The sequence below is a fragment of the Lagenorhynchus albirostris genome, chromosome 19 (genome assembly GCF_949774975.1).
Source record: "Lagenorhynchus albirostris chromosome 19, mLagAlb1.1, whole genome shotgun sequence".
In the NCBI taxonomy this organism is placed as follows: domain Eukaryota; kingdom Metazoa; phylum Chordata; class Mammalia; order Artiodactyla; family Delphinidae; genus Lagenorhynchus; species Lagenorhynchus albirostris.
The window spans coordinates 17617323-17632171 of NC_083113.1; the positions used below are offsets into that span (position 1 = coordinate 17617323).

Sequence of the window (14849 nt, forward strand, 5' to 3'; positions counted from 1 at the left end):
TCGTATAGGTCTTGAGTATTTGGCGCCCACTTGCCCAGGACTGTATTTTCCCAAATGCCCTGTGTCCGGGCTGTTACATTAGCTGTCTGCGGACCAGTGACACTTCCCAGAAGTTCGAGGGGTCACGTCTTCGCTACGACAGTGACTGCCGCTGTGATGTGCATTACACGTCCTCGAAGGACTCAGGATTATCAGACTCGAGTGAGGGCACTGAGGACCAAGACCCTCAATCCTGAGAAAAAACACTCTTCTGACCTCCGGCCCCAGAAGCGCTTCTTAGTCTCTGACTGCCCAGCCCACCCACACGGGCCCTGGACAAAGATGTATCTAGGCCAGAGCATTCTACTGTTGTGAGTTTGTGTTGTTGCCTTTACTTTTTTTTTTAAGTAAGTTAAATTTTACTTATTTTTAAAAAATTATAAATAGTATCACTATGAATTTTCTTGCATATATCAAGTACTTATATGCATAAGATTCACGAGGTAATGCTTCCACCTTGGTATATCTTGTGAGTGTGGTATTCAGTCCCTATAGCAGCAGTGGTTTTTAAAAACATTGTGGCATCAGCTGGATTCCTCTCAAGGCTTAGAGTATGTAACAAGGAAAGGTTTGCCAGTGCAAAGTATATTCCCATTTATGTCTTTTTATGTCTTTATTAAACAGTGACATTTTTTCAAAGTTGTACCAATTTGTACTCCTGCCATAGTTTATAGTTATTTTGGTTGGCAACTGTTAGTGCCAGCACTTGATTTTTGTGAAACTTTCAAATTTTACAAATCTGCTAGGTGTCAAATTATAACTCATTGTGGCTTAAATTTGCATTTCTTTTATTGTTAATAAGATTGAGAATCTTTTCACGTGTCTGTTGGCTTTAGTATTTCCTTCTCTGAGAATTGCACATCTCTTGGTCAATGTTCTTTTAGAACAATGACCTTTTTAATATTAAAATACAAGTTACACAGAAAAATGCAAGATTTTAAAGGGAGAATGCAGAGACTAGGATACTAAAATTTTTCCCCTGAGAACCCTGGGCATTGAACTGGATTCGGTAACCAAATATGTTTTCTACAGTTTTTGCATAATGTTTCTGAGTGTGAAATTCTTTGATTTTTCTCCTGCTTGGGATTGTTGAGCAGTTTGAATCTGTGAAGTGGCATCTTCTTGTGCTCAGCAAATTTTTCTTCTCCATACATTGCCTCTACTCCCCTCCTCTTCTTGTGAACTCCAATTAGCTGTTAGGTAGGTTTTTCCATTCTATCCTCTGTAATTTCCATCTTTCAGTCTCTGTATTGCAATCTGGATGATTTATTCTTATTTATCTAACATTCATAATTCCCTTTCCAGGGGATTTTTTTTTTTAATTTTCAGTTTTTCAAAGATTTTTGTAACATGGTAGGCACAGTTGATTCATAATATGCATTTGATAATACCAATAATTGAGGATCTTATGAACCTTTGTAAATTTATTTTTTAATTTCTTTACTCAGTTTGCTTTGTTTCCTTTTTTGGTTGGTTATCTGTGTGCCACTCAGTCTTGAAAAGAGATTTTACTGGGCTCCCCAATATCCTTGGATGAAAGTGCCTCTCTTTTCTAGAAATTATATAGTTTTATTTTCAGACAAGATCTGGGATTACTACCACTCTGGAACCACTTTAAACTAAATCCAAGACATAAAGTCCCTGCTCAGTCCTTCCAGAAAATCTTATATAGGAATTCCTCATTGTTGCTGCTTTTCCTCATGAGCTTCTTGGAAGAATTATGAAGCCTTCCCATTATGGGTCCTCAGATGTCTGGGACATAAGTTAAGTTCATGGGGAAGGGGGGTTAACATTAAAGGACTAGATGTGACTGGGGGCAGAGGTGAGAAGCTATTTCAATAGCTTCTATTTCAGTAGCTATTTATGACCAGTGCTTAAGGAACATTACTTCAAAGCTGAACCCCTAACATGTGAGTGCTTTATGATTTGCATTTTTAACAGAAAAGATAGAGGCACTCTGATGAATAGCAAGACTAAGAAAAAGAAATCCAGGAGCAGATGGACTGGGGACTCGGGCATAAGTAAACCAGTTTTAAACAAATACGCCAGTCATTTGAGAAAGAAAATAGGGCCAAGAGAGATCAATAAGGAGACAGGAAAATACTTTACATGCCATACTGAACCCTCCCCCTTCCACTAGCCCTGAGCTGCCTTCGTTCCCTTTTCTATTAGGCAATATTTACAATAAATGATTTTGCTATTGGAATTTATCTGTTCAAGGGCGCATTTTAGAATATGAACTGGGAGAGACTTCCCTGGTGGCACAGTGGTTGAGAATCTGCCTGCCAATGCAGGGGACAAGGGTTCCATCCCTGGTCCGGGAAGATCCCACATGCTGTGGAGCATCTAAGCCCATGCGCCACAACTACTAAGCCTGTGCTCTACAGCCCATGAGCCACAACTACTGAGCCCATGTGCCACAACTACTGAAGCCCTTGTGCCTAGAGCCCATGCTCCGCAACAAGAGAAGCCACAGCAATGAGAAGCCTGCACACCACAGCGAAGAGTAGCCCCCACTCACTGCAACTAGAGAAAGCCCACGCACAGCAACGAAGACCCAATGCTGCCAATAAATAAATAAAATTTATTTTAAAAAAAAAAGAATATGAACTGGGAGAAGAAAAGCCAGTTCATGTTGATGCTGAAACTGTTCCAAGACTCAGGGTGATAAGGAAGTTTGGAACTCTAAGCTTCCAGAGACATCAAAAAAAAATTATATGTATTTGCCATAGGGAGAAACTCCTGCTGAGACCTCTGCTAGAAATCTTTGTCCTTGTTCCTGGCTCATTCTCCATCTATCACTTTGTAATAAGCCTACACATCCCACTATGGACCAAAGTTGTAAATCCAAGAGCCTAGTCCTAGTTCTCCTGTCACTGGTTTGAAGACCTATCCATTCCCAGTCTGGCCTAAGCCTGACCCTGGAATGCCCAATGTAGAACCTGTGCAGAGCCTCCAACAATACGTTTGTGTTCTCTCCTTCTGTCCAAGAGGACCTCTGATATCCCACATCTCTGATTATTTATGTGACTAATATCAGGTAACACCAGACACTTCAGTATGAAGTGTCAGGTGCGCATATGTTTGACAATAGTATAAAGACTTTGCTTGATAGGTTGGCTGGGTTCCCTGAGGAAAACTAAGGACGGGTATCAAGGGTACTGTCTGGGTATGATGGGGAGGAGGGTGCCCATCTCACTTCCTTTCCTCCCTCTTAGATTATGGAGGAATTGGAATAAGTCTTGCTTTAGCTCCATAAGAAGGGGTTTCATTTAGACTTTAAGGCTGAGAATACCCTCGGGGGCTTACTAGGTAGAGAGCTCAAGTTTTTCCTATTGATTTTGCATGATTTCTCAAAAAAAAATGCCTTATGGGAGGTGAAGTCCAATATGTATGTTAGTCTGGGAAAGTATGTGGATGGAAGTAAAGTGTCACTGTTCTTTTTACAAAACTTCAATAAACACTATTGCAAAATTTAGAAAAAGAAAATTTTAACTCATTCTATTTACCCATAGAAAGTGACTTACCATGCTAATCTATTGAGAGAAAGGTATCATTTATTTTAAAATACAGATTTATTTTACGTGTACGCTCATATTCTTTTTCACTCAATCCATTGTGAATGTCTTACAATACTAACAACATACAACCTACATTATCATTAGAATGTCCACAGTTCCATATCAGGAATCATAACAGTAATAGATTTAAGTGCCCTCCCCTTGATGAACATTTGCTTTGTGCTCAAGTTTTTACTTAAATTTGTGAAGAATATCCTTGTACATACATCATTGCATATGTACTTGGTTTTTTTAAGTGGTAAATCCCTAGATTCTATGCTACTGGTCAAAGAATTTACCTGTCTCTAGGCTTCTTTAATACATACCAACAGAGTGCCTCTATGAAGGCTATTCTATTCCATGTTTTGGCCTTAGGAGGAAGTCTGGAGCTTTTTAGAATCTAGTTCCAAGATTTCAGGTAACTGGTGAAGGGACCTACCTGTTTCTGGAACCCCTTTTCAGTGTATTCTCTTCCATCCAAACTGTAGGAGGGAAAGGGCATGTGGGGCTCTGGGCTACCTGTACTGAGTGGGGATTTAGGGCCACAAACAGAAATAAGGGTGTTTCCTGTGAGCTGCCAGTGGGTCCCTGTCATTTAAGAAATGCTTCTGAAGGCAATACTAAAGGCATGAAAGATTCCTCTGGTGCATCTTTTGAGGCTGTAGTGATCTGTACCTACTAGGGGGGACTGAGGCATCTTTTGGTTCAGCACATTCCTTAAGTGGGGAAAAGGACACAAGGACATTGTCAGAAAGAAGTTGAGCATAATGTTCTTCATCAGTGCCCTTGAGAAGCTGCCCTGGTCCAAGTTTTAGAGGACCCCCAGTTTGGTTCCACTGTCAGAGGATCCTCCCAACTTAAACTCAGTCCTATTTCCAGAACCCTCTCTGCCACAGCACCTTCGTCAGCGTTCAGTGAAGGAGGAATCCCAGTAACATTCTTTTATCTGTCTTATGTTCTCTGTGACAGACATAAAGTTGGTACTCAGTAAATGTTATATGTACCCTGCTCTGATGGTTAATTTTATGTGTCAACTTGGTTAGGCTATGGTGCCCAGATTTTCGGTCAAACACTAGTCTAGATGTTGCTGTGAAGATATTTTTTAGATGAGATTAACATATAACATTAAATCTGTAGACTTCGAGTAAAGCAGATTACCCTCTATAATGTGGGTGGGCCTCATCCAACCAGTCAAAGATCCAAAGAGAAAAAGACTGAGATACCCTGAGGAAGAAGGATTTCTGCCTTCAGACTCAAACTGCAACTTCAACTCTTCCCTGGGTCTCCAGCCTGCTGGCAAGAATTAAGGCTTGCCATCCCCCCCAGTTGTGTAACTCAGTCCATTAAAATAAGTATCTCTGTCTCTGTCTATCTAACTAAGTAGCTACCTATCTGATCTACACACACACACACACACACACACACACACACACACACAGAAACACACAAACACGCACACCCCCTTATTGGTTCTGTTTTCACTGGAGAATCCTGACAAACACAGCTGCCATCTCACTGAGCTTATTCTATGGAGTGTCACCGTGCTCTACTGATAATTCAAGCTTTACTACTCTGGGTCATCACTATTAGAAAATTCTTTCTTAAGAATAACCTTTATTGACCCCGAGACAATAATATCCATAGGAACACATGTGCTTCCTGCCATTATCCCTTCTCTGTCTTTAATCAACATTTTTTTCTGCCTTTACTAGATCTTTTCCATCATCTTTCAGATATGCTTAGAATAGTTCACCTTTTAAAAATATGCTTAGAATAGTTCACCTAGAATAGTTCACCTTTTAAAAACCCTCTCTTTTCCCAAAACCCCCTTCAGCAAGTACACCACTTCTATTCTCAGTAGAAAAGCTTCTTGGAAATTTTTTCTATATTAATTTTCTTTAATTTTCACTCCACAACTATGTCCTATCAGAGAACATTCCTATTATTTTCCTGAGACTGCTTTTCTCTAGGTCAAAGTGATCTCCACATTGCAAATCTGAGTCCCTCTTCTGTCACTATGCTTCTTGACCTGTTAGCATTTGACACAATTGACAACTTCCTCATTCTTCAGTCTCTTCTCTTGATTCTATGACACTACATTTTTCTTAATTTTTATTTTAATGGCTGCTGCTTCTCAGTTTCTTTTGCTTGTTCTTCATCTCTCCTTTGATCTCTAAATGTTAAAGGGACCCAAGACCATATTTGGCCTCCATTTCCACATTTCCTACATGTTTTCTTTTGCATTTCCATGTGTTTATAACTCATCCTTTAAAAAAAGACTCCCAAATCTATCTATAACCCAGCCTTGCCTCTCCCTGGAACTCTCTATCCATACATCCAGCTCTTTACCTCCCAGCTCATTTTGGTTGTTCATTGTCAACTCAAACTCCGCATGCTTCATGGGGCCCACACAGACATCTTGATATTCTTCTCCTCTTTCAAGCCCCCACACTTAGCAAATGGAATCGCCATCCACCCACCAGACAAAGCTGAACATCCAGACATTTTCCTGTATCCCTCTTTTGTCCTCACTTACCCTCCCTGCACATTCATTCCAGCAGACAGTGTTGTTTTCAATGCTGCCTCAAAGTGATGGGGCCTCAGCCTTCATTTATTTGCATCCAGTTCTCACCTGAAGCACTGCAAGGACTGCTTAACCAGTCCTGTGCTTTCACGCTTGCATCCATATAGTCCATTCTCTATACAGAAATTAGATGATTTCTAAACTACATAAATAGAATTCCATTTTGTAACATCTTTTAATATCTTCTGATCTCTCAAAGAATATAATCCAAATTCTTTATGTTGGCTTATACAGGCCTACCTGACTTGGCTCTGCCTCCTTCCATGCTTCTCCTTGCTCACAAGGACACACATGTTAATTCAGTGACCTGCCTTCTCTACCTCTCATAAGCCACATTTGTGCATCTTTAAGCCTTTAAACAAGGCTTTTGCCTGGAGGCTCCTCCTCATGACCTCACTGCTGTTCTATCTTGTCTTCTAGATCCTTGCTCTATTGTCACCTTCTCAAATGGGTCGTTCCTCACCACTCTCTCTGCAGGTGTCATCTAGTCCCTCTGTATACCATCCTATTTTAATTATTCACCCAACACTCATCAATTTTTGTTACTCCTATGGTAATTCACTATGGTTTGTTTATTATTTGTCAGCAAGCACTTGATTGAAACTTACTGAAAGAATACAGGTCTCTTTTCACCAATGCATCTCCAACATGAAGATCAGTACTGGGGTATTGAAGGTACTTTATAAGTAAGAAAGGAAGGGAGGGAGGGAGGGAGGGAGGGAGGAAGGAAGGAAGGAAGGAAGGAAAGAAAGGAAGAAAGAAAGGCATCTTATATGCTTCTTCATTTTCCAGTCTATCCAATCTTCCCATCCTCCCTACCCTAATCTACTTTAAGATTCTATAGATTTGTCTATTTTGGGAATTCCATATAAATGCAATCATTTATTTTCCCTTTGTCCCCATACTGTTGATCCCTTTTACCAATTTTGCCCTTCCTCCCCCTTGTGCCTTCTGGTAACCACTATTCTGTTCTCTAAGTATCTATGTATTTGTTTTTGTTTGATTTGGTTTGTTCATTTATTATGTTTTTGTTTATTAGTTTTTTTATTCCACATAGGAGTGAAGTCATACAGTATTTGTCTTTCTCTGTCTGACTTATTTCACTTAGCATAATACCCTCAAGGTCCATCCATGTTGTCCCAAATGAGAAGATCTCACCTTTTTATGGCTGAGTAGTATGAATATTCCATTGTGTGCGTGTATCTCACATCTTCATTATCCATTCATCCTTTGATGGGCACTTAGGTTGTTTCCATGTCTTGGCTATTGTAAATAATGCTGCAATGAACATGGGGGTTCGCATATCTTTTTTGATTAGTGTTCTCACATTCTTTGGATAAATACCCATAAGTGACTTAGATGGTTCATATGGTAGTATTCTTAATTTTTTCTGAGGAATCTCCATACTGTTTTCTATAGTGGCTGCACCAATTTACATTTCTACAAACAGTGCAGAAGTGTTCCCTTTTCTCCACATTCTCTCCAGTACTTGTCATTTCTTGTCTTTTTGGTAATAGCCATCCTGACAGATGTGAGGTGACATCTCATTGTGGTTTTGATTTGCATTTCCCTGGTGATTAGCGATGCTGAGCATCTTTTCATGTGCCTGTTGGCCATCTGTATGTCTTCTTTGGAAAAATGTCAAATCAACTCGTCTGCCCATTTTTTGAGTGGTTTGTTTTTGTTGTTGTTTTTGAGTTATATGAGTTATTTATATATTTTGGATATTAACCCCTTATTGGATATATCATTTGCAAGTATCTTCTCCCATTTGGTAGGTTGTCTTTTAGTTTTATTGATGGCTTCTTTGCTGTGAGAAGGCTTTTTAGTTTGATGTAGTCTCAACTGTTTATTTTTTTTGCTTTTACTTCCCTTGCCTGAGGACATATACAAAAAATATTGCTAAGAAAAATGTAAAAAAGCATATTGCCTATGTTTTCTTCTAGAAATTTTATGGTTTCAGGTCTTACATTCAAGTCTTTAATCCATGTTGAATTTATTTTTTATATGGTGTGAGAAAGTAGTCCAGTTTGATTCTTTTGCATGTAGCTGTCCAGTTTTCCTAACACCGCTCATTGAAGAGTCTATCTTTCCCCCATTTTATATTCCTGCCTCCTTTGTCATTCATTCATTGCCCTTATAAGTGTGGGTTCATTTCCAGGCTCTCTATCTTGTTTCATTGATCTCTGTGTCTGTTTTTGTACCAGTATCATACTGTTTAGATTACTGTAGTTCTGTGGTATAGTTTGATATCAGAAAGCTTGATACCTCTAGCTTTGTGAGTTCTTTTGTGTTTCCATACAAATTTCATTTTTTTAAATATTTATTTATTTGGTTGCATGGGGTCTTAGTTGCATCTCCAGGGCTCCTTAGTTGAGGCTTACCAGATCCTTAGTTGGAGCACGTAGGCTCCTTAGTTGTGGCATGCGAACTCTTAGTTGTTAACGGCATGCACGTGGGATCTAGTTCCCTGACCAGGGATTGAACCCGGACCCCCTGCATTGGGAGTGCAGAGTCTTAACCGCTCTGCCACCAGCGAAGTCCCCATACAAATTTTAGACTATTTAGTTCTAGTTCTGTGAAAAATGCCATTGGTATTTTGATAGGGATTGCATTATATCTTACATTGCCTTGTGTAGTATGGAAATTTTAACAATATTAATTCTTCCAATCCATGAGCACAATATATCTTTCCATATGCATTGTCAACCTAAACTTCTTTCGTTGGTGTCTTATTGTTTTCTGAGTACATGTATTTTACCTCCTTAGCTAGATTTATTCCCAGGTATTTTATTCTTTTTGATGTGATTGTGAATGGGACTGTTTTTTTAAATTTCTCTTTCTGATAGTTCATTATCAGTATATTGAAACACAACAGATTTCTATATATTAATTTTGTGTCCTGCAACTTTACCAAATTAATTGAGAAGTTCTAGTAGCTTTTTGGTGGCATATTTAGGATTTTCTATGTATTATGTAGTATTGTGTCATCTGCAGACAGTGACAATTTTACTTCTTCGTTTTCAATTTGGATGCTTTTTATTTATTTTTCTTGTCTGACTGTTATGGCTAGAAATTTCAATACTATGTTGAATAAAAGTGGTGAGAGTGGGCATACTTGTCTTGTTCCAGGTCTTAGAGGAAATGCTTTCAGCTTTTCACCATTGAATATGATGTTAGCTGTGGACTTTTCATATATGGCCTTTATAATGTCAAGGTATGTTCCCTCTATGCCCACTTTGTTGAGAGTTTTTATCATAAATTGATGTTGAATTTTGTCAAAAGCTTTTTCTGCATCTACTGAGATGATCATATGGTTTTTATTCTTCAGTTTGCTAATGTGTTTTATCACATTGATTGATATGTGGATATTGAACCATCCTTGCATCCCTGGGATAAATCCCAGTGATCATGGTGTACGATCCTTTAATATACTGTTGGATTCCATTTGCTAATATTTTGTGGAGGATTTTTGCATATGTGTTTGTCAATGATATTGGCCTGTTATTTTCTTTTTTTGTGATATCTTTGTCTAGTTTTGGTATCAGGGTGATGCTGGTGTCATAGAAGGAGTTTGGGAGTGTTCCACCCTCTGAAATTTTTTGGAATAGTTTGAGAAGGATAGGTGTTAACTGTCTTCTAAATTTTTGGTAGAATTCAACTGTGAAGCCATCTGGACCTGAACTTTTGTTAGTTGGGAGTTGTTTTATTACTGATTCAATCTCATTACTGGTAATTGGTTCTTTCATATTTTCTATTTCTTCCTGATCCAGTCTTGGGAGATTGTAGGTTTGTAGGAATTTGTCCATTTCTTCTAGGTTATCCATTTTACTGGCATATAATTTTAGTATCTAAATATATAAATATATATAAATGTAGTAATCTCTTATGATCCTTTATATTTCTGTGGTATCATTTGTAACTTCTCCTCTTTCATTCAGATTTCATTTATTTGTGCCCTCTCTCATTTTTTCTTGATGATACTGGCTAAGGGTTTACCATTTTTGTTATCTTTTCAAAGAATCAGCTCTTAGTTACAATGATGTATTCTATTGTGGGTTTTTTAGTCCCTATTTCATTTATTTCTGCTCTGAGAGGTATGATTTCTTTCCTTCTTTAACTTTGTGTTTTGTCTGTTCTTTTTCTAATTCCACTAGGTGTAAGGTTAGGTGGTTTATTTGAGATTTTTCTTGTATCCTGATGTAAGTTTGTGTCATTATAAACTTCCCTCTTGGAACTCCTTTTGCTGTGTCTCATAGATTTTGTGTTGTGTTTTCATTTTCTTTGTGTCCAGGTATTTTTTTAGTTCCTTTTTGATTTCTTCAGTGACCCATAGGTGGTTAGTAGCATACTTTTTAGCCTCCATGTGTTTGTGGTTTTTGCAGGGGGTTTTTAGTTATGGTTGATCTCTAGTCTCATAGCATTGTGGTCAGAAAAGATGCTTGATATGATTTCAGTTTTCTTAAATGTACCAATGCTTGTTTTGTGGCCTAGAATGTGATCTACCCTGGAGAATGTTCCATGGGCACTTGAAAAGAATTTATATTCTGTTGATTTTGGATGGAATGTTCTCCATATAGCTATTACATTCACCTGATCTAACATGTCATTTAAGGCCAGTGTTTCCTTACTGATTTTCTGTCTGGGTGGTCTGTCCATTGATATAAGTGGGGTGTTAAAGTCCCCTACTAGTATTGTGTTACTGTTGATTTCTCCCCTTATGTCTGTTAATATTTGCTTTATGTATTTGGATGCTCCTATGTTGTGTGAATATATATTTACAATTGTTATGGCTTCTTCTTGGATTGATCCCTTGATCATTATGGAATATCCTCTTTGTCTTTGTATAGTCTTTGTTTTAAAGTCTATTTTCTGATATAAGTATTGATATAATACTATCTGATATAAGTATTGCTACCCTGGCTTTCTTTTAATTTCCATTTGCATGGAATACCTTTTTCTATGCTCTTTCAGTCTGTGTGTGTCTTAGGTCTGAAGTGAGTCTCTTTTGGCAGCTTATATACGGGTCATGCAGCCACTCTATGTCTTTTGATGGGGACATTTAGTCCATTTACATTTAAAGTAATTATTGATAGGTATGTACTTATAACCATTTTATTAATTGTTTTTTGGGTTCTTTTTGCAGTTATTTTTGTTCCTTTCTTCTTCATTCTCTTCCCTTGTGCTTTAATGACCATCTTTAGTGTTATGTTTGAATTCCTTTCTTTTTTTCTATATGTATTATCGGTTATAGATTTTTGGCTTGTGGTTACTGTGATGTTTACATATAACAATTTATATCCATATCTTTATCTATAACTAGATAGCAATATAGATATGTAATTATTTTAAGTTGCTGATGTCTTAAGTTCAAATGTACTTTAACAAACCTGCATTTTTACTCTCCCCACCACTTTTAATTAATTAATTTATTTATTTTTGGCTGTGTTGGGTCTTCATTTCTGTGTGAGGGCTTTCTCTAGTTGTGGCAAGCGGGGGCCACTCTTCATCACGGTGTGCAGGCCTCTCACTATTGCGGCCTCTCTTGTTGTGGAGCACAGGCTCCAGACGTGCAGGCTCAGTAGATGTGGCTCATGGGCCTAGTTGCTCCGCGGCATGTGGGATCTTCCCAGACCAGGGCTCGAACCCATGTCCCCTGCATTAGCAGGCAGATTCTCATCCATTGCGCCACCAGGGAAGCCCTCCCCACCACTTTTAATGTTTTGACATCATATTTTACATCTTTTTGTGGGTTTTTTTGTATCCCTTAACTACTTATTGTGGATATAGATTATTTTACTACTTTTGTCTTTAACCTTCCTACTAGCTTTATAAGTGGTTGATTTACTACCTTTACTACCTTTTCTATATATTTTCTATATATATATATATATATATAGAAAAAATATATATATATTTTTTTTATATATTTGCCTTTACAATGAGATTTTTCCTTTTATAATTTTCATGTTTCTAGTTGTGGCCATTTCTTTAGAGAAGTCCCTTTAACATTTCTTGTAAAGCTGGTTTGGTGGTGCTGAACACTTTTAGCATTTGCTTCTCTGTAAAACTTTTGATCTTTCCATCAAATATGAATGAAGTCCTTGCTGGGCAGAGTATTCTTGGTTGTAGGTTTTCCCCTTTCATCATTTTAACTATATCATGCCATTCTCTTCTTGTCTGCAGAATTTCTGCTGAAAAGTCAGATGTTAACATTATGGGAGTTCCCTGTATGTAACTTGTTGCTTTTCCCTTACTGCTTTTAATATTCTCTCTTTATCTTTAATTTTTGCCATTTTAGTTACAGTGTGTCTTGGTTTGGTCCTCTTTGGGTTGATCCTTTTTGGGACTCTCTATGCTACCTGGACCTGGATGTCTGTTTCCTTTTCCAGGTTAGGGAAGTTTTCGACTATGATATCTTCACATATGTTCTATGCCCCTTTCTCTCTCTCTTCTCCTTCTGGGACCCCTATAATGAGAACGTTAGTATGCTTGATGTTGTTCAAGAGGTCTCTTAAATTGTCCTCATTTCTTCTTATTCTCTTTTCTTTTCCTGTTCAGCTTCAGTGATTTCCACTACTCTGTCTTCCAGCTCACTGATCCATTCCTCTGTATCATTTAATCTAATGTTTCTTCCTTCTAGTGTATTTTTCATATCAGTTATTGTATTCTTCATCTCTGCTTGGTTCTTATTTATATTTTCTAACTCATTAAAACCTTCTAACTTCTCACTCTGTTCATCCAATCTTTTCCCAAGTTCTTTAAACATATTTACCATCATTACCTTGAATTCTCTATGGGGTAGATTGCATATCTCCACTTCTTCTTCTAGGGTTTTATCTTGTTCCTTCTATCATTTTGCTTTTTGTTTTCTACATAACTTAAAGAAAACAAAGATGTAGCTCTTTTATTCCTAACTTCCTGCATTACTGTATTCTTTTGTGTTTGGTCTGTTTTTTGTAGTGAAACATCTAAATTCTTTTCTCATTTTCTGTTGTATATATTTTATAGCTGTTTCTTTGTGGTTACCATGGGATTACATTTAACATACTAAAGTCATTACATTCTAATTTGAATTTATCCAGCTTAACCAATAACATACAAAAACTCTGCTGTTTTACAACTCCGTCCCCAACCCTGGTGTTTGATATCATAAAATTATATCTTTTACATTGTGTGACTAAAAATACAAACTAATAATTCTTTAAAGTGCATTAGTATCTTAAGATATGTAGGATACAAAATGCAGAGTTACAAACCAAAGTTACAATCGTACTAGTTTTAGACTAATAATTTTAAAAAGTAATGTAGAAATCAAAAAGTGGAGTTAGAAACTGGTGTTACAATAATACTAGATTTTATAATTTCCCATGTATTTACCTTTATTGAGATCTTTACTCCTTCATGTGTCTTCAAGTTACTGTGTAGTTTCCCTTTATTTCAGGACTGCAGGACTCCCTTGAGCATTTCACACAGGACAGCTCTAGTGGTAACAAACTGCCACAGCTTTTATTTATGTAGGAATGTCTTAATTTCTTGGCTCCAAGTTTTGCCAAATAGAGGATTCTTGGTTGATGGTGTGGGTGTTTGTTTTGTTGTTGGTGGTGGTTTGTTTTAGCATTTTAATGTATTGGCCCACTGCCTCCTGGCCCTCAAAGTTTCTAATGAGAAATAGACTGATGATATTAATGTTGATCCCTTGCATGTGATAAGTTGCTACTCTCTTGCTACTTTCAAAACTCTCTCTTTTGTCTTTGTCTTTCAAAATTTGATTATATTGTGTCTTGTAGTGGGTCTCCTTGCAGTCATCTTACTTGGAGTTTGTTGAACTTCTGAGATATTTATAATTATGCCTTTCATCAAATTAGGAAAGATTTCAGCCACGTTTCTTCAAATATTCTCGCTTCCCCTTTCTCTCTCTCCTTTTCTGGGAGTCCTGTAATGTGTGTTAGTCTTCTACATGGTATCTAGCAGTTCTCTTTGGCTCTGTTTTTTCTTTCTTTCTCTTTTTTGTTTTATTTTGTTGTTGTTGAACACTGGACATTTAAATCTAATAATGTGGTAATTCTGGAAATCAGACTCTCCCCTTTTTCCAGGGCTTGCTATTTTTGCTTATTTTTTTTCATTTTGTAGGCTAACTCTGTGGGAAGGATCTCCTGAGGTTTAAACTTTCAGTCTTCTCAGGTGTTTTCTGGGCCTGCACCTTTCCCTCATCACTTTCTAATTTTTCTCATATTTGCAAGTTGCTTTTCACTGTCCTAGTCCTTGATTTCTAGCTCCCAAAGTGGGAAAATGAGAAAACTGAAGGGAGGAAAAAAAGGGTTCTAGCCCTTTAAATCCTCCCAGAAGTCACATCAGCCAGAGTGGGAGGGGCTCAACAATGAGGGGAGGTGCAAGAACAATGCACCTCACAGCCCTCAGTTGTCTGCTCCTCTCTAATCAAGAACAGAAATCAAAGAACAGATCCCTGTTGTTTCGAGGACAGGGTTCTTTTTGCCCTGGTTGGCACAAGCTATACATAGCTTGCTCCAGGAACACATGCACAGTGGTCTGTCACAGGGCTGGAGGTGGAGGACTGGTAGCTGCTACTGTGCTAAGGGCTGAAATTGACTAACATTAACCACAATTTACTGCCCAAGTCTTCTTACGGAATTTGACTGCAGTAG

The 14849-nt window shown here is 37.8% G+C and overlaps 1 long non-coding RNA gene across 1 annotated transcript in view; it reads left to right on the top strand.

Moving 5' to 3' along the window:
* The first annotated feature begins 106 nt into the window (after nt 1-106).
* The window catches only part of LOC132510127 (uncharacterized), a 35541-nt gene continuing 20798 nt past the window's right edge, over nt 107-14849 (top strand). The window contains exon 1 of the long non-coding RNA XR_009537244.1: nt 107-350. This is a non-coding gene — a long non-coding RNA (uncharacterized LOC132510127). The remainder of the gene's footprint in view (nt 351-14849) is intronic.